Genomic DNA, 21,977 nt, shown 5'->3' on the forward strand with positions numbered 1-21,977 from the left:
ATTCCAGAAAAAGACGGCGTGGAAGCAGTGACTAAAAATATAATTAGCTTTATTTGCTCACACATAGGCGTGCGCAGGGTTCCCCTTCAAGGGTGGGGTGGGGGCAAAGGTTCATCGCAGCGCCCCGCCCCTATCAAGTCAAAGTATGGGGCACACTGCCCCCCCCCCCCCCTCGTCACTTTCCAAGGTGCGTGCCGTGCGCGTGCCATATGTGCTCAGGTTCGTCACTTAATTGCAAGTCATGCTGGTAATTGGGTCGCAATTCAAGAGCGCAGGGTACGCGAGAAGGCCGACATCACGGAAGCGATCCGACCGCTTCAGCTCTGCAGTTTAGGCGCTTCTGGAACCTCCGGGCTTCACTATCATGCACCGCATGGGCCATCCTTCGATTTTGTTTTTGTACATCTTTTCTTCGATTTCTTTCCACCGCAGTACACGCCGCGCGCAGATCCCGCCGATAACACGGCGACGAACGATGCCGTGACGTAATCGCGCCACTAGATCTGACTGCAACAACGCATGCGCGAATATCGGAGCATCGTCGTGGAAAAAGTGTTACCCGCGGGCCGCCGACTTCCATTTTGCTCTCGCCAGCCGGTCGCGCTGCGCATGTTGCGAAGAGCAGTTCTTCGGCGCCATGGAATGGCTTGCCACGATGTTCAGGCACGGGGCGTGTAGTTGCAGTACGTACGAGTCGCGTTTTAACTTTTTTCTTTGTGTGTGTGTGTGTGTGTGTGAACTTTACCTGGACAATTATGGAGCTGTGTGCCAGGAACTGCGTCGCCTGGAATTCATCGAGGACCACTGCGAGCTTCGTCGTCGGCATCAATTGGTAAGCCACAATTGATGGCAGGCCGGCGAGGTGTGGGGCGTGTTCACCGAACGTCACTCGCTATAGTTTCCTAGCTCAACCGAGGTTAAAGGTTGCGTGGAACTTTAGCGAGCGGGTTCCTTGAAAACTGCTGCCACTTCGGGTCCGACTCCCCCGTGACACAGGCACGCGTACAGCTTTCAGGCTTAGCTTACGGTTAGGTAGGTAGGTAGCTTGTGAGAGGTTGTGTTCACGGGCGGACTCGACACCGGGATGCTCGTGGCGCTCCCGCGGCCGTCATTTCGTGCCAGACTTCTGGCGCGTAATGCGGTCTTCGCGGGCCGCAAAGCGGCGTCCCGGTGTAATTGCCTCGTCGGCTTGTCCCCACACTTCAAACAACTGGCAACGTTTGAACTTCAAGTCTGCACAACGCAACGCGTCGCGTCGGGGACCTGCTACGGGCGGAGCGCAGGTGGGTTAACCCTTTTTTCTTTGACGCTCACGTGTTAGGGCTAGTACTGCCCGTTCTAGCTGGCACTTTTTTTTTCCCGGTTTGTGTGTTCCCTTTGCGGTGTTAACCCTTGCCCTCTTTATTTTTCTTTTGTAGCTTCAACTTGGCTGCGAGACCAAGTGCACATGGACCAGCCGTGGCTTCGCGCTCAAGCGTTATTCGTGAGACTACGTTTATTTTTTTACGCGTGCTTTCATCGCCTAACAAGTTTTGCTTTCGTTCCAGGAGCGCTGACGTACTGACACGCCCCGTGCCACACCGGCGTATCTTCCGCACTATCGCCGACGAGTCTTGATGGCGGACGTGCTCCCGGCATTGGATCGAGTAAGCATGTCTCCCGTATTTCCATGAGCAGTGCATTAAACGCGAAGGGCCACCTTGCTTCAAGCTTTGTTAATCGCAGCCATCGTTCTCTCAACGGTTAATACGGTCGTGTCGAAGGGTTTAGGGGTGCCTAAATTGTGACAGCTACCTTAGTGACTTGGCCGCTTACTGCGTTGATAAGCTAGCGTGTGGGCTCTGCGGTTATCGTAGCAGGCCATGGTACTGGCAGGCGCATGTATTTGGTTGATAGCATTTCAGCATGTGCGTGCGTGTGCTTTAAATTTGGGGGCCTTGCTCGTGGTATAGTTAACCATACCGCGCCGGAATTGCTAGCAATTCCGGCGCGGTATGGTTAGCAATTCCGGCGCGGTATGGTTAGCAATTCCGGCGCGGTATGGTTAGCAATTTTGGCGCGTTGCGCGTGCGCGATAGTTTGTAAATTTGTTCATTTGTCTGTTTTATTTTTTTTTCGTTGTGCTAGTCTTATACCGCCCTTCAAAAATAACTTCACCTTTATAAACTTTTACGACCTGTTTACTAACACTAACGCACCGACGAGGCAAGTTAGCAAACGCCACTGGTGACCGTAGTAAATTACGCTGCAATTACGACTCGTACGCAACATTTACACAAACCATGGCTTTCTCAATTACGTTAGAATGAGTTTCATGCTACGTGTCGCACACATGCCCATAGCCAGCAATATTTTGCTGAGGGGGGGGGGCAGTTGCTGAAGGCCTTGACTATGAGAGAAACGCCTATTTTCGTTTATTTTTTGCCCCCCCCCCCGTCTAAGGCCTGGTCACATATATGCTAACAGTAATGTGTCAGAATCAGGGTCTGAAACGTCATTTCTTCCTCTAAATTTCTGGCTCTTCAGATACGTGTTGCCCTCAAAGTTGCTGCTAGTGTAAATGTTCTACAGATCTTGTGTAGAAGCCTCGACATTGTGTTTTAAGGCCTAAATGTTCAAAAGAAAGTCCTTCCATGGCAAAAAGAAAGAAGTTGCCCGGGAATATAGAAGGCTGGACAAATTTCGGGGACGGGTGCTGGGCCCCCCCCCTTGCCTACATGCCTGTCCACTTGTAGATGTCTCGTAGATGTCTCTACTTCGCAACTGACAGGAGCTTGTACTAGTCTAAATTCTTTTTCTGCCCTAGACTGACAGCAGTGGTGAGTTTTGGAATTTCCGAAAGTATCATGAAAAGGGGGCGTAATTGCTATACGTTTCATCGTCGACTTGTATTACGTTCACTGCATGGCGAAGCCCTCTCTGAACGATTTCCAATGCACCATTTCCTGCGCTTGCAGATTCCATTTTATGCTTGAAAATTTCTTCGTCACTCCACCTAAACCATTGCTACCTCGTTCACACTTCCAGTTTCTCAGTATTTATCCAGATGCTCTAAATGACCACTGATTATCTGTCTTTCTCGTGGATGACTTGCCCTAGTCAGTTTCTTTCTCGTAATGTTTCCTCAAATATCTACTACCCCTGTCAGTTTCGATTCTCACTGCTGTCTTCCTTAGTTTCAACTAGTTTTTTGTTTCATCGTATTCTGTGTGGTCCTTTTTAACAAATTTCTTAGTTTCTCTCTTTCTGCCCCATTTGTTACACCTGACCAAGTGCAATGGTTTTACCCTTCCCACTTTCGTGGCAGGGGTAATATGCCGGTGATGAGTCTACTGTATGCGAAACAGCACAATTTTAATATTGAACTTCTTTTGCATGAGTAAACTCCCCTGTTAGCGTTTAGCTTCTAGATACTCTTCTTACTTCTTCTAGGGCACAGGTGAACATGCACTTTTCTCATCATACCACCTAGCATTCTTTGCTTTCTGCATGTTGAACTTCAACCCTGCTTTGACGCTTTTTCGCTTCTTCAGTCGTCATTTCCCCTTTGCTGCAGTTATTCATGAAGTGTACGCAGTCTGCAAACTGTGAATTGCTAAAATATTCCGTTAATATTTCTTCCTATTTCTTTCCAATATAATCGCTCATACTTCCAGACATGCAGTGAGCAACAATAGTTATTGTATCTTGTTGTCGAACCTCTTTCTCGGTCGCGACTTTGTTGTTTTTCTGGAGTAGCAGGGTAGCTGTGGAATAGCTTGTCCCATGTAACTTGAGCCAAGACTTTAAAAGTGAAAGGCTCGTTGGAAGCGTGGGAGCCTTGGGATTTTGTGGGTGTGTATGTTCGGGTTTATCGTTCGTTCCTGCCTCTATGTAGTCGCACTGAATGAGTTGCAACATGGTGGCCTTCCTTCAAAGGACCCTAAACCTCAGTGACAATGGCAGATGTTACTTCGGTTTATAAAATACCAGTAATTTAAAGTTTCCTTAACTAATTTTTGTTTGCGCTGCATTGTTTCATTGCTGCCACTTTTACCACTGGCTGCAAGCTGCAACTCGTATTGGGCTCGACTGCGCCTTGTTACCAGAACACATATTGAGCTGAGAGTTTAATATGGTAATTAACTGAACTAATCAGCTTATTGATTAGCATCAAGACATTGCCATATCAATTCACTTTACTGTATCTTGTGCTTTTGGTAAAGGAGACTTGTATGTACCTTTGGCATTACCATACCAGGGATTCCCCCTTGCTTTGACAGTAACTTTGAAACAATACTTCTAGAAAAGGCGTACCATCTGTGCATTAGCGGTAGTTGTGTGCTTAGAGCCAGTTTTTCATCACTTAGTATGGTTTTTTGTCTTTCATTCTCGTTTGAATCTCTAACATATCGAAGTTGTAGGCTGGCCCAAATAACCTCTGAATCGAGCATTGATTTTCTGCAGAAAGTTTCACTATTTTGTTTTTGCCCGAGAAAAACAAAAGCCAGTGACATATTCAATAGTCATGCGCTCGCATGCCTAGACTCAAGCGCTTCAGAGCCAACTTTGATCCGCGGCTGCATTTGTTCATTGCCGCATTGCAGTTTTATCATGCTGGATGGTTTGGTCTTCACAAGCTAGCTGGCGCAGCGGTTAAGTTAGCATCTGCTGACTCAATCTGGCACTTAGCATGTCTTCAACTTTTCACAGGTTTTCGTCGACAAAATGAGGTTTGCACAAATTGAGCTGGGTGCCTCTCGATGGAATTCCTGCTTGCAAGTCGCAACCTCTCTCCCCACTCACGACTACACCACGCATTATTAATGCGTGAACAGCAGTTTCTACTCTGCAACCATTGTAGCGTGAAGCCGTATGCGGTGCAGCGGTAAACAAATTCAGCAGTGTATCTGTCGGTTTTCGCATCCAAGTGCTTGAGTAGTAGTGCGCAAGCATGCGCCTATACCTACGATTTCGCATACTTCAAGGAATTCTTCCTCTGAAAAAAAAAAGTAACTTCAGTGCGAGAGGGGTGCTTGATTCTGAAGTTATTCCGAGGTGGCCTACAATTTTGTAATTGACGCGTTAGGGATTCAATTTTAAAATCTACCAGTTGCATGACAGCTAGCATTGAAAGCATCGTGGACGTACATAAACTACTGCTTATATGCCAACTGCACATCAGCAGTATAATTTTTCTAGGCTTGTTTTTGTTCTTCCATATCGTTCTATGAATAAAGCGAGTCAGTGTAAACATGTATTTGGTTAACTGCTGTTCACTCATTAGCAACCATGCTAACAAGGTAGGAAATATTGCAGCAAACATTTAGATGATCAATTAGCCTGATTTTTAGTTCACATTTAATGTGAATTTTATCAATTACTGTATCACTTTCAAGTTTCATACTATGCTCTTGTAATAGAACCGACTTGATATGGCAATGGGAACGGTGCATACAAACCAAACGTGCATTCCACCTATTTTTGGGGTAATTGTTTCACTAATGTTAATAACCGTACCAACATAGTACTATGGCTGACATTAGTGAACCTGTTGCAAACTAAATCATAGTAAACTCTTGTCACCAATATCTAGTTATTACTTTCATCAGCTTTACCAAGTAAGAGTTCGAGTTGGTAGTAACGAGACTTTATCTGGCAGTGAATTTCACTGCGAATATTTTTACAACGTTCATTAAGACATTAATGCTTTTTGAGACGTGCAAGTCTAGTATAACGGGACGTTGAGCCATTTCGTCAGAATTATTCCTGAAAAATGAGCCTGAAAAACGTACACACAAGAGAACAAGGAAACACAAGCTGCACGTGTTCTCTTCTCTGGTCTGTGTTTGTACGCCCACTCCTTCAAGATTACGCAGTTAGTATTTACCCTCCAAAACTTTTTTTTTAGAGGGCAGCGAGTTGAGCTCACACTGCATCATCAGTAACCACTGAATCTAATGTCGTTGCAGCTCTACAAACTCTTCATGCCGCCGGGTCTAGCAAGTGCAGACGAGGCCATCGTCGAGGAGTTTCAGCGCCAGCAACACATCGGGGGTCGCCACAAGGATCGTCATTACTGCTAGCTTCAACATCGGCATCAAACAAAATGTCAAGTAAGCCTGCTAACAAGGCTGGCAAGGGTCACTGTCTTCTCCCACGACGGAAGTGCGCGTAATAGCTTCAGGTTTAGCGAACACTAGGCAGGCAGGTAGCTGTTAGGGGTTTCCGTCGTGGGGGTAAGACCCATCCGTAATGTAGTTTTTCACGGATGCAATGCGGCATCCAGAGTTATCGTGTCAGCCTTTAACATTTCAGAACCAGCGTCGACTTCATTCAGCATGTCATCATCATCGACCAGGTTGGTTTCTTTTTTCTTTTGTTGTTTTGTAGATTCCTGCGTTCGTCCTCGTCTGTCGTGTTTCTTCTTGTCAGTATTAATTTGTTTGTGCCTAAATCTAGTCGTCACTAGATCCTAATATCTAGTAATCTAGTTAAATCTTTAGGTGAACATGAGAGAACCCCAGGTGGTTGAAATTTCTGGTGCCCTACACTAGTCTCTCATACTCGTATCATTTTGGGACTTAAAACCCCAAGAATTATTACCTAATGAAATTTAATTGTCTTCCTTTTTTTCCGTTCTTGCACTACAATTGCAAATTTCCTAGTCCCTGCTGCTGCCAACCTGTAAAAGGTGCGAGACCTTTATCAAGCACTCCTCGCTTTTAGTCTCAAGCCTTCCGTCAACCCTTGTATTGATAGGAAATAGATAAGAATAATAATTAATAATAAGATGACTGCTGTCAGTCGATTACTGTCAGTTTTATTACAGTCCGTGTCTTTCCAGTTTTAGTGTTATTGCGATGTTAACATTTGCCCTCATTTATTTCCTCGCCCAGGCGCACATGGTTGCTACCTTGGTCAGTCTCTCGCCTGATCCAAGATCTCTGGAGCAGTGCTCATGGTAACTGTCTCATTCTTTAGGAGTGCAGGTTTTTGGGCTAGTTGGTTGCTCTAAATAACTCCTTAGTGCTGGATTGACAGGACGTGAAAGACTGCAGGACATGTGCATGTCCTGTCATCTTTCACGTCCAGTCTTTTTAATGCCATGGCATAATTTCTATCGTGTCTTCTGTGTCCGCTTCGGTCTTCTAACGAGTAACCAATCTGTTGCAGGTCACATGATCTGTTCTTCATCGTCTCATCCACTTCAGCGAATGAGGCGAATGAAGAACAGTCTTGCACAACGGTCATGCGTAATAGTGCAGGCATCCTGCACTATTGCGCATGACGTCTTGCTCAACATCGCCCTACACCGGTCCGCGTAAGTTTAAGCAATCCTCTTGCCTCGCAAACTGTCGGAAGTAACGAGCTATTCCCGTGTCATTTCAGCTTGTCAACTTTTGCTTCTGGCAAAAGTTGATTGGGCATTCTTCCCCGGCTGGAGCATGCAGTCTGCTGTGCGGTACCTCTCGTAAGTATGTCGTATACTTCGGGCAATGCATGTACGCAATGTATTTCATGACTGGTAACGGTCATGGTGGCTTAGCAGCTAAGGTGTCGTGCTTCTAAGCTTGAGGACATGAGTACACTTCCCAGCTACGGATGCTACATTTTGATGTAGGAGAAACGCAGCAACACCAGTGCACAGTACTCGCAGATTGAAGCAAAACATTTTTTTCAGTATAACGACTCCCTCTCTGTTCAGACATGGGGCTAACCGATGGCTGAGTAGGAACCTACCTAGTAGCCCCCCTCCCCCCCCCTCCTGCCTAGCTTCTCCGGACCTCAACAAAGTTGTTTACTACTACTAGTATAACTACTTGTATGAGCAATCTGTCTGCTAAAGCTAAGCAAATGTGGCCACCATAGGGCAAATCTGGCTCTAAAGCAAAGGTTGGCTTCCGTACAAGTGTTTAAAGTCAAAATTATGCTGCTATATATGACGTGACCTGTACACCCACCGTGAAATTGAAGGTACTAGCCTTGCTTAACAATCATTTTTTTTTTTTCAATCGGTGAATACTGTACCTAGATTTTGGTGAATGTTTACAGGGTTCTGGCTAGTTGAAAGTAATCAGCAGTTCTCTGCCATATACGGTGTGCCTTGTAATCGTATCGTTGTTATGGCATGTAAGACTGCAGAATTTGATTAATGTAACCAATGATGCGTGTGTCGTTGCAGCTCTGCAAACTGTTGGTGTCGCCGAGGCCACGTGCTGCTAACGAGGGGCCATGGACAAGGATCGAGCTGCTTCCCTGCCAATTAACAGAACAGACCAGCTTCATCAGCGGCATCGAATTGGTGAGGGTGTGGAGTGAGAGTAACAGGGCTGGCGAAGGTGGCATGCTTTCAACGACCATTGCCACATGCCAATTTTCTTGCACCATCGAATCTTAACGTTAATCGTGCAGGGAACCACGTAGCTAAACTTCGGCACAGTTGTTGCCGTGATGGCTCTTCTCCACGATGAAACCGAAAGGGGACTAGCTGGTGTGGCGGCGCATATAGCTTCGGGCTTTGTGAACCTGAAGTCGTATGCGTCTTTAATGGCAGGTAGTGGCCGCAGTGAAAGGACAAGCAACACAACACTCACAAACATGATAGTTTTACCCTAGGCAGGTCGCGTACAGGACGTCCTGGGGAGGTTGGCGCCGGACTGTAAAGGCCAACATAGGTGGGTATTACCTTGCTGGTGCTTGTCATTCGGTTGTAGTACTCTGCCGGTGCCTGTCTTCCCAAACGTCCACCCACTAAGTCCTGCTGCGGCCACTGTCACCACACGAGTCGTGTGGCAAGGGGGACGTTTAGCGGACACTAGGCAGGTTTTAGCTAACACTAGGCAGGTTGTAGCGTTTGGAAGTCCCCTTGCGTTTTCATCGGGAGGAGGGCCCACTTCGGATTCCGTTGCGCTCCCGGCCACCGTTTCGTGCCTGTTAATTCTGGTACGAAACATGGTTTCCACAGGTGCAAGACGGCGTTAGGAGTTTTCTCAACTGCTTAATTGTTGTGTTAACTAAATGCCATAGACTTGTATCAGCAGTCCCAGTGAGTAGTGTCCATGCCGCGATGGATGTACAGGCAAGTTTTTCGTATTCTATAACCTCAGGTCTACGCTTGTTAACAGTTCCTGTTAGTATATTGCAGTCGCTGTCCTTCTACGGTTTGTGTTCCATTTCTACGGTCACGCTTGCCCTCCGGTTTGTCTTCAAGCCTGGTCTTCAATGATCCTGACCTTGGAGAAGATCGTGCATGGATCACCAGTGGGCCCTTGCAGTTGGGATTCGTACGTGCTGTGCATCAACCACGTTTTTTCCACTTTCCTTATTTCAAGAGTTCTCCTCAACTGTCGTTTCAGTTCCCGGTGGCCGTATTGGTATGCTCAACGCAAGGTGGCTGCCATGTTCCTGCGTGGGTCTATACAAGCCCCCAGAGCCAGTGTTCGAGTGCTGTCAAGTAAGTTCAAGCGCCATCAGGAGACAGTACAAATCTTGTTCAGGCAAGACGTCTGGCCTTCAGTGGCTGCCTTGCAACCTCTCAAATGTATACTGTAAGCCTGTAAAAGTGCAAGTACAATCGTGAGCAGTGCGAGCAGGAACACGCGAGCGCATGGCGGGGAGATTTGAGGCGGCCACTGTCGGAAACACTGGAAAGGGTACTGCGGTTTCGCTAAATGTCTGTACACCAGTCTCTCTATTGCTAATAAAAAAAAAAACTGCAGCTCATTGCGCATCTCGGGCCACTCAAGGCGGGTATGACAAGCAGAGCACGGCAGTGTGCAGTCTATATATTATATCATGGTTTTCGGATGTTAAACCCCTGCAATTATTATAGTGCAGTCTATAGCTCTATGCAAAATCCCGCTTTTCCAATAGCTTCTGTGCGTGGAACACAAAAAAAATCGGGATACAGCAAAATAGTTTAAAAAGTGGTACTTTGCTGCGCATGAGTGCTACAATAGGTGCTGCAATATCAAGCTCTGGTTCCATTTCACGCATCGTAAAACTGGATGTGTGGTGGGAGTGAGTTCACAAAAAGTCACCCTTTCCACACTATTTTTCAGCACTACCAGTGTCTGTCAAATTGGGGTTTGATGCTATTCGCCGCACGCTCGTGTTCTGTCGTAGTGCTCGTGATAGTACTAAGTTGCGCATATTCAGTACTACAAACTGCCTTGTATGACATTACAGGTCCTCAACCTGCGCAACCTGCTACTTTCTTCGTTTGCACCAGGAGAGCAGACATCTGCCCACCCCCATCGCATTTCCCTGCTGGCGCTGAACGGGTCTTGCTGGTTGACATCCTCTCAACCAACACAGCCTCGCCTGAGAATCTCTTGTACTTTCGAGCAATGCGGTGGAATTACAATGGGAATATGCTTTAGCAGAGTGTACTGCTAGGTGAACTGGTGCATAGCTTAAGATTTGTGGCACAAACTGAGAACAAGGAAAGAATTGACTAGGAACGCCAGCATCCTATCCAGTCTTCTCACTCGTTCTCAGTTTGCACCACAAACCTTTCATTAAAGGGGCCATGACACTGAATTTTCTATCATAATGGGTGCCATGTGGATTAATCCTCATATGTCCACAAACAAGCTGGTCAAAATTGCAGTGCATTTGGTCGAGCACCTACTTGATAACTGAATATTTTTTATAAACACGAGAGCGTACCGAGGATCGGGCAGCACTGGCGCACTTGTGAACTGTGACGCAACAAGCTACTTGCTTTGCAAGCGTCGGCATTCTGGCCAATTCCGGTGAAGTTTTGTTCTGTATCCAGCTGCGTATGCTGTCGAGCTATTTCAGCTTTCTTCAGCTTCGCATTGAAACTAAACAAGTTTGCAGCTGCTGAAACTTTGCTAGAAGATGAAGACTCCGCTCCATGCAGCACATGACGCCGCACACGCCATGGCAAAATCGCAGTTGCCGGTGGTTGTACAGGTTTATAGCTGGTGACTTCAGGGATTATTTTGCACCGAAACATTGTTTTGCAATCCAATTTTCATATACGTACAGGCACAATAGACCCTCTACTTCTATCTTTTGCTGAAAACCATAAATTGTCTGACCATGTCATGGCCCCTTTCAGACAATGGGACACTGGTTTTTAGACTTGGTTCACATATGGCTGTGCTGAAACATGCAGACTTTTCATGGCACTTGCACCCAGTGGCTTGGCAGCTGCGGCGTTGCATTTAGCTGGGAGCAAAATGCAGACACCTGTTTAGTTGTAAATTTAGGTCCACATTGGCAACTACATCAAATGAAGAGCCCAAGTCCAACATGCATGTCATCTTGCCGCAGTTTTGGAAAATAGAATCTTAAATTTACAATTATTTCTACTTGGGTAACTGTGAGACTTGTCAATGCAGCTTTGCAAAGGGCGGTGACACCTGGACTGCAAAACCAGGAACCACTGACGACGAGGTGCACCGCCAGTAATTCGTCGGGGACCACTGAAATGACCATCATTGCTGCGAGCTTCTCTAGTGGCACCAAGTTGGCAGGTAAGCCCGTGGTAGGCTGGCAAGGGTGGACATGTTCACGGTATATTGCCACTTGCCATAGTTTCTAGTATCGCCAAACTTTGAAGGTTGCGGGGCAATTTAACGCGTTATCTACTGTGTATAGTTTCCTCTTGGTCAAGGAGCTTCCACTTACGGTCGGGCTACTTGTGTGAAGTGCATTACATTATCCATTTGTGAGATGCATTATTGACGGTCTATAAATGCGTGATATTTACACTGTGATGCCAAGGTTCTGGAGACCAAAGTTAAAGCAAGTGGAAGTGATGGCATACTGTATTTTACAGCACTTAATTGCAATTGCAATGTAAATAATTATACAACTATTGTACATTCAGTAGTGCTATAGTTATTCATAGACTGAATTCAACGACCTGCTCAAATTACATGCTGTAGTGATCTGTTGGCAGCGAGCATTTACAGAAAGGTAAAAATCTTAATTCCTGCCGAAACACCCAATGTCCGTCTCGTTAAACGCTGTACTGCCTTCATCAAAGCATTTGTGTAGCAAAATATTCTAACCATAAGTTATATAAAGGAACTTTAGGCAACAATAATTCTTAATTAACAATCAGCTCAGTGTTCACGGTAGTTTCCTTGCCAATAGTGCACAGAAATGTCGAGCCTCCAAATGAGGACGCTGTGTCGCAAAGAGTTATAGGCATGTGCGAATATTCAAGCACTTCAAATATTCAAATGAATATTATAGTATACGAATTCGCTTCGACGCGAATTTAAATTATTCGAAATTTAGAAGTACTAGTTCGAATAAACGAATAGGTGTATATTAGACTGCATGTAACCTCCCTGTAAAGGTTGTTTCACTGCGGTCAGTAGTATTATGCTGTGGAAACACTTGTCCAGGAAACATCCGCACTGCTGCAAAGCCCCATTTCAAGGTTAAATGAACGTATTGCTGTCACATCAATTAATCATTTTTTAAGCATAAGAGCGTGTTATACGAGCTGATATGATACATTAGTAAAGTTTAAAACTTACCACTCATCACTTGCATCCTACTGAAATTCAAATCCTGCTACTCTTCAGAGTTGCTTCCAGTTCACTTCGAACCAAAAATTGACATTCACACTTTTTAAATATTAAATTTTAAATTTTGTACAGGTTGGTTCAGTCATGACAAATGTGCTCACTTTTCTTTATAATACGGGATATATACTATTTCATTCGAAACTGTTCGCTTCGAACCTACAATTTACTATTCGCACATCCCTAGTTATATGCACTCTAGCCAGCTCGTGTACGTTGTGTATATTGGTAAAACAGGTCTATCACGTCGTGCCATGTTTAACAGGTGGCTGGCTTTTTCTTGCAGCTCTGCATCTGGCGCACGCAATGGACAATCCCACAGGTCCTTTGTGCCATTTCATCCAGTTCTTGCTCTACCAAAGATGACGTCCACGGTTTGACCGTCCATCAGCAGACAGTTTCTTCTTCCTGCTAATGGCCACTGCGTTCTCTTAATGAACCTTAGCTCGGCGATCTGCAGTGACTTGTGTAAGTACATCTACATTGGAGTAACGAGAGAGATGCAAGGGAAGAACACTAAAACAAGCACACTCTGAACTCGGTTTATTTGTGAAAAGTACGCACACATACACACACCCAGGCTAACTCTAGAGCACGTGCAAGATATTACAAAAATTCACAAAACAGTGACTGAGTGCACAGAAAAATAAAATCTACAACAACGTGCAGCAGAAAGTACAAAGCGATCAAGTAGCACCCAAAAAAGTGGATTCTTTGTAATTAGTACTAGTTATCTGAACATCTGTTCATGCAAAAGGCTTCGGTTATTTCTAGTGTCAGCTTATTTCTGCAACAAACAAGATCTGTGTTTGTCAAAGAGCACACACCATTAAACTGGGTTGAGTCGGCACTTGTCTTCTTCCCTTAAGTCTTAGTTTGTTGTGTGTGTGTATGCTGCAAGACATTCTATAATGAATTCCTACCAACTCTCCCAGTTTTAAATACTTTTGCTTTAAGAATAGTGCTCAAATACTCAAATGCAATAATTAAGGGCTAAGCAATGCACAAGCTTGTTTCCAGTCCTCAGTTTGTGCCATACTGGTCTGGTTTCGATGCGAGCGCTTGAATCAGTCATTATCTGTAGTGGCCATATTCGCTGTTACATGACGCTGTTATCTTGAGCAGTTGCGAATGCCAGTCAATATAGTACTATAAATTTCGGTGCATTTTCAATACAGGAGCATCGATCTATCAACATGAAGGTGGCTCACTTTTTTCTTCTAGCTTGCCAACCTTTGCACCTGGTACACGCAAGGGACGATCCCGCAGGTCCTTGTACGTCATCCACTCCTTGCTCCCCGGAAGATGTCTCCACCAGACCATCCCTCAGCAGAAGACATCCCTCAGCAGAAGACATCCCTCAGCAGGGTTTCTTCTCCCTGCTAGCACCCACCGCGCTCTCCTGGTGGACCTCTGCTAAGTGATCTGCAATAACGCGCGTAAGTGCATCTACATTGAGTAACAAGGGTACAGTGTGGACGGAATCAAATGCAACAATTTAGGGCTAAGCAATGCAGAAACTTATTTCCAGTCTTCAGTTCGTGCCATGTTGGTGTCATTTCAACGCGAGCACTTGCGTTAGTCAACACTGCCTTTAGCAGCCGGATTCTTAGTGACATGACATGTTTATCTCGAGCAGTTGTGTATACTGCAACTACAGATTTTGTTTCTGTTAAAATGAGGAAAATAAACTGAGCAAAGGTATAGATAATGAGACATTACATTTTTCATGAGTTGAGTGCAGCACTCAAAACATAGTATACTTGTGTCCCTGCTCTTTTTTTAATCAAGCAATGGAGGAATTGCAAGCCAAGTTGAAGTTCGCAAAACACTTCCATTTTAGAGTGAGATGCCCTCAGCCTCTTGGCAGAAGTTTTAGCAATCTATAGTACAACTTATGACACTGCTTTAAAAATACTGAATCTAATACTAATGGTGCAATTTTTCAGGCTGTTATCTACTCAAGATAACTAAACTTGCTTCCTTGCAATGTGCTGATAACATCTATAATTGATCTCAATGTGTCATGTGATGTTCCAAACTTGGTGTTACAACTAGTGTATATCTGTAAAACAGGTGCATCATATCTCACAATGGTTAACAGGTGGCTCTTTTTCCTTCTAGCTTGCCAATCTCTGCATCTGGTGCATGCAATGGACGATCCTGCGGGTCCTTTACGTGCATCTAGTCATTGCTTCATGAACTTCCTCGGTCGAACATCCTTCAGACGAGTATTTGATCTCGGGCAAGTACATTCTATTTTTCTGGGGACGCTTTTTGTGGGCTATGTTTGCATATTTCCAAGCGCTAGTAAGCCGTCCTGTAATGAAATATTCTGCAGCATTGGGAACGATCATCTCTTGGAATCCGGTCTTACCAGATCATGTTAAGGAGAGCAGTGGAAATTTTGTAATGTGCATGAGCGCAGACTCCCGGAGCAGTGCAGTATATGTGGGTGTGTCCAAATTCGTTGTGTGAAATCGGCACCAATAATGAATTTCGAGACCATGCGCATGTCAGCAGAAAGATGTCCATGTGTTTGTATACCAGTACCTGCTGTCCCACGTATCTACGTGGTTTGTCGCATAAAATGAGAGTGAGTCTGGTAAAAAGAATTCATTGATCAGATCGGTACTTCTTAAAATTCTTCCAAATGGTTTCCTTGTGCATGGATACACCACTGCCAATAGATTCCCACGCAGCAAAGGCTCCCTAAAAGCCCCGATGTGAAGCAGGCAAACTTCTTGCCGTGTGCAAAGCTCAAGAAAAGCCTGAAATGTCAGTTTCGGCAATTATACGGGCTGTACGTCTGCGATAAGTCTCATCATCTGACTTTCAGGGAGCCTTTGCAGCTTGGGAATCGCATTGGAAGTGGTCTATCCATGCCCAAGGAGACAGTTTCGAAGAATTTTATATGTACTGATCAGATCAATTAATCACTTTTAACAGAGCCAGTCTAATTACTCTACCGACAAACCCTTTCTGTTCCTGCACTTCCCATTTTAGTTTAGGACTGACAATTAAACTGGTTGGTATGGAATCATAATTATGAAATGACACTGTGAACTAAGACTAAATCACGGAGGAACACGCTAAACACAAGTACCTCAATGGATAGAGGGTTTCTTTTTAAGTTATCTGTGTGTAGCCACGTGTCGGTATATATTTGTGTTCAGCACATGTGCATAGAAGTTCAGTTGTGAGTTCGGCGTGCGTTTCATGTGTTCCTCATAATTTTGTCATGCTTTGTGGTGCCGCTTCGTAATTATGAATCCTATTTAATGCCTCGCGCTGCTTTTACTACCAGACTACAGTGCAGTGTACAATGATAGTCATGTGCAAATAACAGATGCTTTCGAATTGTAGATGAGATTTCTACGCTTGCATGTGCACACCACTATAGTTGCACGTGTTTCATGGGCAGGTGATGAAACTTATGGGAAATACATTTAACTGACACTTTAACCACTCGACTCTCATCTAGATTTAGCACACCAATACACCTGGAGACATATGCTTACGGCACATCGACTCCGCTGTGGAGCTGCATTTTTGCTGTTAACTAATTGTGTAGGTTGCGAAAGCTTCAAAAGGCTGAAAGTAGTTACTCTTCCTAGGCTGAGCAGGCATTTGGCTTTAATATAGTGTCCCCCATAAACTTGTGTTGCTATGTGTACCTTAACAAATAAATCTAACAGGCAATTAAGCTAAAGAAAGCATAGGTGGCACTATTTGTTCTTAACTGTAATGTAATAATATAATATATAGTAGCAAAACAGCCATTTGGGCTAATTAGTAACGGTTCATATCTTAAAGCAAAAGGGCGCACTGCGGGAACAAGGACATAAGGGAAGAACATAACATAAATTGAAAGGAATTAAAGTGGTCGAAAAAGCACCCATTGCATTCATGGGATCTGAATCCACAACCTTCAAATTACTCGTTCAATGCTCTACCAATCAAACTATGATGATATGCGTGTCCCCATCCACTTTGTTGGGGATCTGCGTACATGCAATCCCCGGGAGTGTTAGCCAGCACACCACTTCTAGCGAAGGGGGAGATTGTGACATTATTTTCACCAGAAGGTGTCATGTGATCATTGCACGAGACGGCTGCTGACTAACAAACCCTCTTATACTAACTTAAGATATTAACTTTGCCGGGCCGAGGCCCTCACTATGAATGAACGAAAGAGGAATTTTTTTCCAAGAGAAGGGGTGGCACTTCTCCGGATCTTTAAATAAAGTTCTCCGTACCGTACTCCCATTTCTTTGCTAAACACAACCGCATAAATCCAACAGTTAGCCCAGGGTAAGCATAGGGGACAATGTTGTATTTAACTGTAGTGTAGCAATTATGACATAAATTAAAGCAGACAAAAAATCACCCTTTCGGTTGGTGGGATTCGAACCCACAACCTATGAATGTCTCATCGATGCTCTACCAATTATGGCAAAAAAAATTCTTTTGTCCATTCCTAGGCTGAGCAGAAATTCGCCTTTGTCTCAAATACTATAGTGTCCCCCGTAAACTTGCATTGCTGTGTGTCCCTTGTGTAGTATCTGCATGACGTCTAAATATCAAATCTTGGTGTCCTTACAGCTTTTCGACCTTCAATCCGATTCAGTGGGCGCCATGTCTGAACCCACATCGCCTTAAGTGTCCAGCCAGTGCCTCCAGGGGGCAAGGTGATCCTCCTGTACTGTGGCCAAGGCATCACTTGGTCCACGACTCTCCTTCGGGTTCCCACCTCTTGCTCAGCTTCTGCGGAGTGTATCGTGCGTGGAAACCCATCGCTGCAGCCTGCCCCTCTCCGTATGAGGACTGTTTCGTGTTGCTGTTCGTCATTGCTCTGCTGCGACTACTAGTGGATGAGAAGTGGGAGGCACACTGCTGCTCACCCTGCCCCAGCGAGACTTATGCCAGCAATCTCTGGATCCGCCCAGGGCGACCAGCTCTTCATAATACTCTGTGCAACGCATTTGTGCCGGTGATTTATAGCCTAGCGATGCACTGTGTTGTGGGAAGAATAAGCCAATGGTTTGCAGAATCTACCTGTTTAAAAATATTAGTATGCTGTGCTATACAGTGCATCTCGTGTTCTTAGAGACTGTCAAATATATTGGACCAATGTCGTCGATTAAAATTGCACCAATGTAACGTTTCGTGCAATATTTCACCATGCTAATGTTTCACCACCATATACAATCGCAGTGCGATTGATCGACCCATCTACATGTTTTTGTTGGCCATATGATAGAGGCATCCACTCACATTGTGCATTGTAGTGGCATATTGATGCTCTTTTGTGTTAAACTGCATGGAAAGCTGTGCAAATTCGTACGAATTCGTGTTCTATAACTCTGTACGGCAGGGAGGCTCCTTCTGTGTGCATGTGTTTGTTGCGTATTTTGGGCGATACGCGTTCCATGTCACCCATTCACAACTTGACTCGGTAGCTCCTTCGGTTCAGTTTTGAGGTTATTGTGTGGATGCACTCGGCAGGTTCTCATTTGTCCAAGCGGTTAAGCGGTTCAGCTGAAGCATCACCAATCGTTACGTGGGGGTGATCGAGTCTTCACTTCTTTGGAATCTGTTCGCTTCGGACGTCCCGGTTGGAGGGAGTCCGGAGCATTGGTATATGGTCCAATGCTAACACTTGAACATCTTCCTGCGTATAGTGCATGACTTTGTCTAAGTACCTGCTACATCCTTGGGTTCGTCTCCGCTGGTATATGCTTTCAAACTCTGCAGTCTCCTTTGCATGCTTCAGTCTTGCTTCACTTGTAACATGCAAGACCATCAATATGCCAAAAAGCACACGATGTGACTGGAGGGGTATGTGGGGGCGGGCCATAATTATGGCAAACAAAAACTTGTAGCTGGATGGGAGTCTGTTTTGACATGTGTGGCGTGTAATGCTTACCTTTTTAGTCTGGTACTGTAGTGTTCTTCTATATGCTTTTGTAGGAAATGTATACAGGGGACAAGCACCGTGTGGCAGCACAATGGTGTACTGTACTTTTTGAGTGAAGACTGTTTCTCGGTAAAGTTCTAGAATGTTGACACATTGTTAGTCGGGGAATCATGCGTACGTGCGTGCTGTTGAGCACCCTTTGAATGTTGAAGTTGTTTTGGCCAGATACAACAGCTATAGCCGGATACAACTTTCGAAAACTGGAGAGGCCCTGCCCAGATAACCGAAGCGCGGCAGCCGGTTGCCTCGGTGACTACAGAAATAGTCGTGCTCATGCACTCGGCAGTGTTCTCCAAAGGTGGGGTCTCGCCATCAGTCAAGCTGTTGATGTCAGCCTGGAGTGTGTGCCCATGGGTGCAGGCTTGTGTGAATGCACCTTTGAGGAGGAAATGCCGCTGGCTTCTAAAGTTGTATCCGTCAGTCTGGTAGGGTGCAAAGTTTTATTTCAAGACTTTATTAGTGAAACATCATTTAATGAAAAAATGCTTAGAAGTATTGAAGCTTGTGTTAAATTGGTTGTTATTTGCTGCTCTGCAAATCTGCTGCTGTACAATGTTCCTTTCTAGTATTGTTCCACATTTACCAAGTACTTCTAGGCCTCTACCATTGTATTTTTTTCTTCCTTTTGCTAAGACATATTGTTGCTACATGGCTTGTCCGATTGCGAGTATGTATCAGTATGCCGTATGTTGTCCGTTCTAATCCATAGTACTACCACTTGTCTTCACCCAGTAAAGTGTGAATTTCCATGTAGATACTATCTTTATGCCCAGACTATACGTGCAGGTTTCCAAACCGTATTCTTTGTCAAAGAACTTGTGCTGCTGTGTTCGTTCACATTCTTTGTGTACCAAATATAAATTTTGTGGTCGCTACAATTTGTTCAAATAAAACGTACATTGTGTGTTATGTTATCTTTCTTATGGAGCGCTCGCTGGTGCTCAGCTAGTCGAGCACTTCTCTGCACAGTCGGGCTTGCCATACCAGGTAAGGTGGTGAAAGGTGTTGCTCTATATAAGAGTCATTCATGGACTAGACATTTGAGCTGCAAGTTGCTCAGATGAAACCACAAGTTATGTTTTTCCTTTGTTCGTTTTCTCCTTGATGTGGATTGAAGTCCCGTCAAGGAGATGATCGACGTCGATGAAGCAGGAGGCAGGTTGGAGGTAATGAAAACTTGAAGGTATATTGCAGCGAAATATTTACAGTCATATGTACATCTTGCCGAAGCACACTGATGATAACATAGACATCAACAGCATCTTACTCTTCTACTTAACTTTTCTTAAGTTAGAGCCTAGAACACTGTTACTACATACGAAGAACCGAGTCTCACTGTTCGACCACCAAGTGGTTACGGCCCAGACGAAAGTTGCATCGTACGGAGTCTTACTGATCGATCAGTTTAGTGATTACAGCCTAGACTGAAGGGAAACGAATTCCGTCCAGTCTTAAGTACCTTGCGGTAACAAAGAAAAGGGGAGGTGGCCACTGGTGGTCCGCCTCGACATTCCCTTATCCAATCCGTTCATTCTCAGATTAAGCCACTCCCTACCGGGCTGTCCTTAATCTCGACAGCAGTGTCTTTACAGCGCAGACAGGCGTTTTGGCACTCTTTCCCATCATGGCTCTCCCTCTCCTTCCCACGCTCTCAGGGATTCTCACGGTCGAAATACATCTGTATTTTAGCCCTGGTGCATTCACGCCATTTTCCCATACACATCGAGTTGAACTCGCGGTGCCAGTCGTTAAACCGTTCCGGGAAAGAAAAGGCGTCTGCGTGACCCTGCCTCCCACGCATTCGACCTTGCATTGTTGCAAAAGCACATCTTGGTCCGTGTTGGGGTCACGCATACTGTCGCCTCGAGCGACTGCTTAGAGCGGGGGATGTCCTCCTCATTTTCCCACACATTCAGGCCGCCGACCTCTGAGAACGGTCGCCTGACCGCAACCCATGCTGGCCATCGGGGCAGACAAGCTTGCTCAAAGGAAGCCGTTTGCTTTCTCTTGATAATTGCCCAGCGAAAAGACCAGGCAGGGGGAGAGCCGAGAAAGAAGCTTTGTACGACGTACCGTGCCGCGCCGTCCTGTCTGCAGGATCGACTTATGAGCGGCAAACATAACACGTCCCCCCTAAAGAGTACGCTGGGCTGTTCTACGCTCAGTGGTACGATAAATCACTGCCGCGATTAGGTCACTGGACTTTCTAACCATACAACAGTCTACACAAACATCAAACACAATTGCGAGACAACACGACAGGAGAATACAAGAAACGTAAACAAGTACATGCTAAACAATCAAGCACACCATTGCTGCTTCAAGCAGTATGATCACTAGTGTCTGTTTCCTGAATTCACAATCACACAGTCCACAATATACAGCAGCAAGTGGGCAGGAACATTCACGTCCCCCCCCCCCCCCCCCCCAGTTGGCATGGCACTGTTATTCTGATGGCTTCCATAAACTATTCTGGAGCCTTGATAATGCATCCGCATTACCGTGACATACGCCCTTCCGATGTTGTACTGACACATGATATCGCTGCAACGCCAGCGCCCATCTTGTCAATTTCGCCCCGTGCGGAGTCGAAGTTGTAAGGTACGACAGCGGATTGTGGTCGGAAACGACGTTTACTATGGCACCAAAAAGCCAGTAGTCAAACTTCTTTAAGGCCCATATTATTGCGAACGCTTCCCTCTCAATAGTCGACCAGCGAATCTGGGTCGGTGAGAAGCGGTGACTTGCAAAGGCGATAGGCTTCTCTTGCCCCTCGGCTGACATTTGCGCCAAACATGCTCCCGCCGCCGTAGCTGATGTGTCTGTGAAAAGCCAGTAGGGCTGAGATGGCTCTGGAGTGTTAAGCGCCACGGCCTCGCACAAAGATTGTTTGAGAATCTCAAATGCTGTCTGGGCTTCCTCCGGCCAGTGTATCTTATTAGGTACCGCTTTCTTTGTTAACAGCGTGAGCGGGCTCGTCACCTCTGCGTATCCTCGGACGTACTCGCGATAGTAGCCACAAAGTCCTAACAGGCTGCGTAGTTCCTTTTTGGTGCGCGGTGGTACCAGGTTCTTAATCGCTGCTATTTTTTCAGGGTCTGGTGCATGTGTCCCTGAACCGACAATATGCCCCAGGTAATGTATGCGGGATTGCGCAACCTGACACTTCTCCGGACTGGCTTTCAGTCCCGCCTTATCTAAGACCTTAAGAATAATGTCGAGATGCTTTAGGTGCTCCTCCCAAGTACTAGAAAAAATAGCAATATCATCAAGGTATGCCGTGGCATACATTTGATGTTGCGCCAAGAGTTTATTCACCATTCTTTGAAAGGTTGCCGCGGAATTTTTTAGCCCGAAAGGCATCACTTTCCATGCGTACTGACCCTCGTGCGTTACAAACGCGGTGAATTTCTGACTCTTCTCTTCCATCGGTACCTGCCAGT

The 21,977-nt window shown here is 45.5% G+C and overlaps 3 long non-coding RNA genes across 4 annotated transcripts; all 3 read left to right on the forward strand.

Annotated features, from left to right (window-relative positions):
• The first annotated feature begins 283 nt into the window (after positions 1–283).
• LOC119400220 (uncharacterized) lies at positions 284–19,529 on the forward strand. Of its 2 annotated transcripts, none has more exons than XR_007416983.1 (4): positions 284–1,283; positions 1,419–1,483; positions 1,548–1,646; positions 17,160–19,529. It is a non-coding gene; the product is annotated as an uncharacterized LOC119400220 (long non-coding RNA). The 2 variants fall into 2 exon arrangements; XR_007416982.1 differs by lacking the exon at positions 17,160–19,529 and adding an exon at positions 10,171–10,301.
• Positions 7,216–8,256, forward strand: LOC119399132 (uncharacterized). The gene is made up of 3 exons (XR_007416985.1): positions 7,216–7,303; positions 7,372–7,453; positions 8,165–8,256. It is a non-coding gene; the product is annotated as an uncharacterized LOC119399132 (long non-coding RNA).
• Positions 11,387–13,882, forward strand: LOC125759375 (uncharacterized). Its single transcript, XR_007416984.1, has 3 exons — positions 11,387–11,489; positions 12,841–13,022; positions 13,779–13,882. It is a non-coding gene; the product is annotated as an uncharacterized LOC125759375 (long non-coding RNA).
• Positions 19,530–21,977: the final 2,448 nt, after the last annotated feature.

This window comes from Rhipicephalus sanguineus, chromosome 7, assembly GCF_013339695.2.
Source record: "Rhipicephalus sanguineus isolate Rsan-2018 chromosome 7, BIME_Rsan_1.4, whole genome shotgun sequence".
Taxonomy (NCBI): Eukaryota; Metazoa; Arthropoda; class Arachnida; order Ixodida; family Ixodidae; genus Rhipicephalus; species Rhipicephalus sanguineus.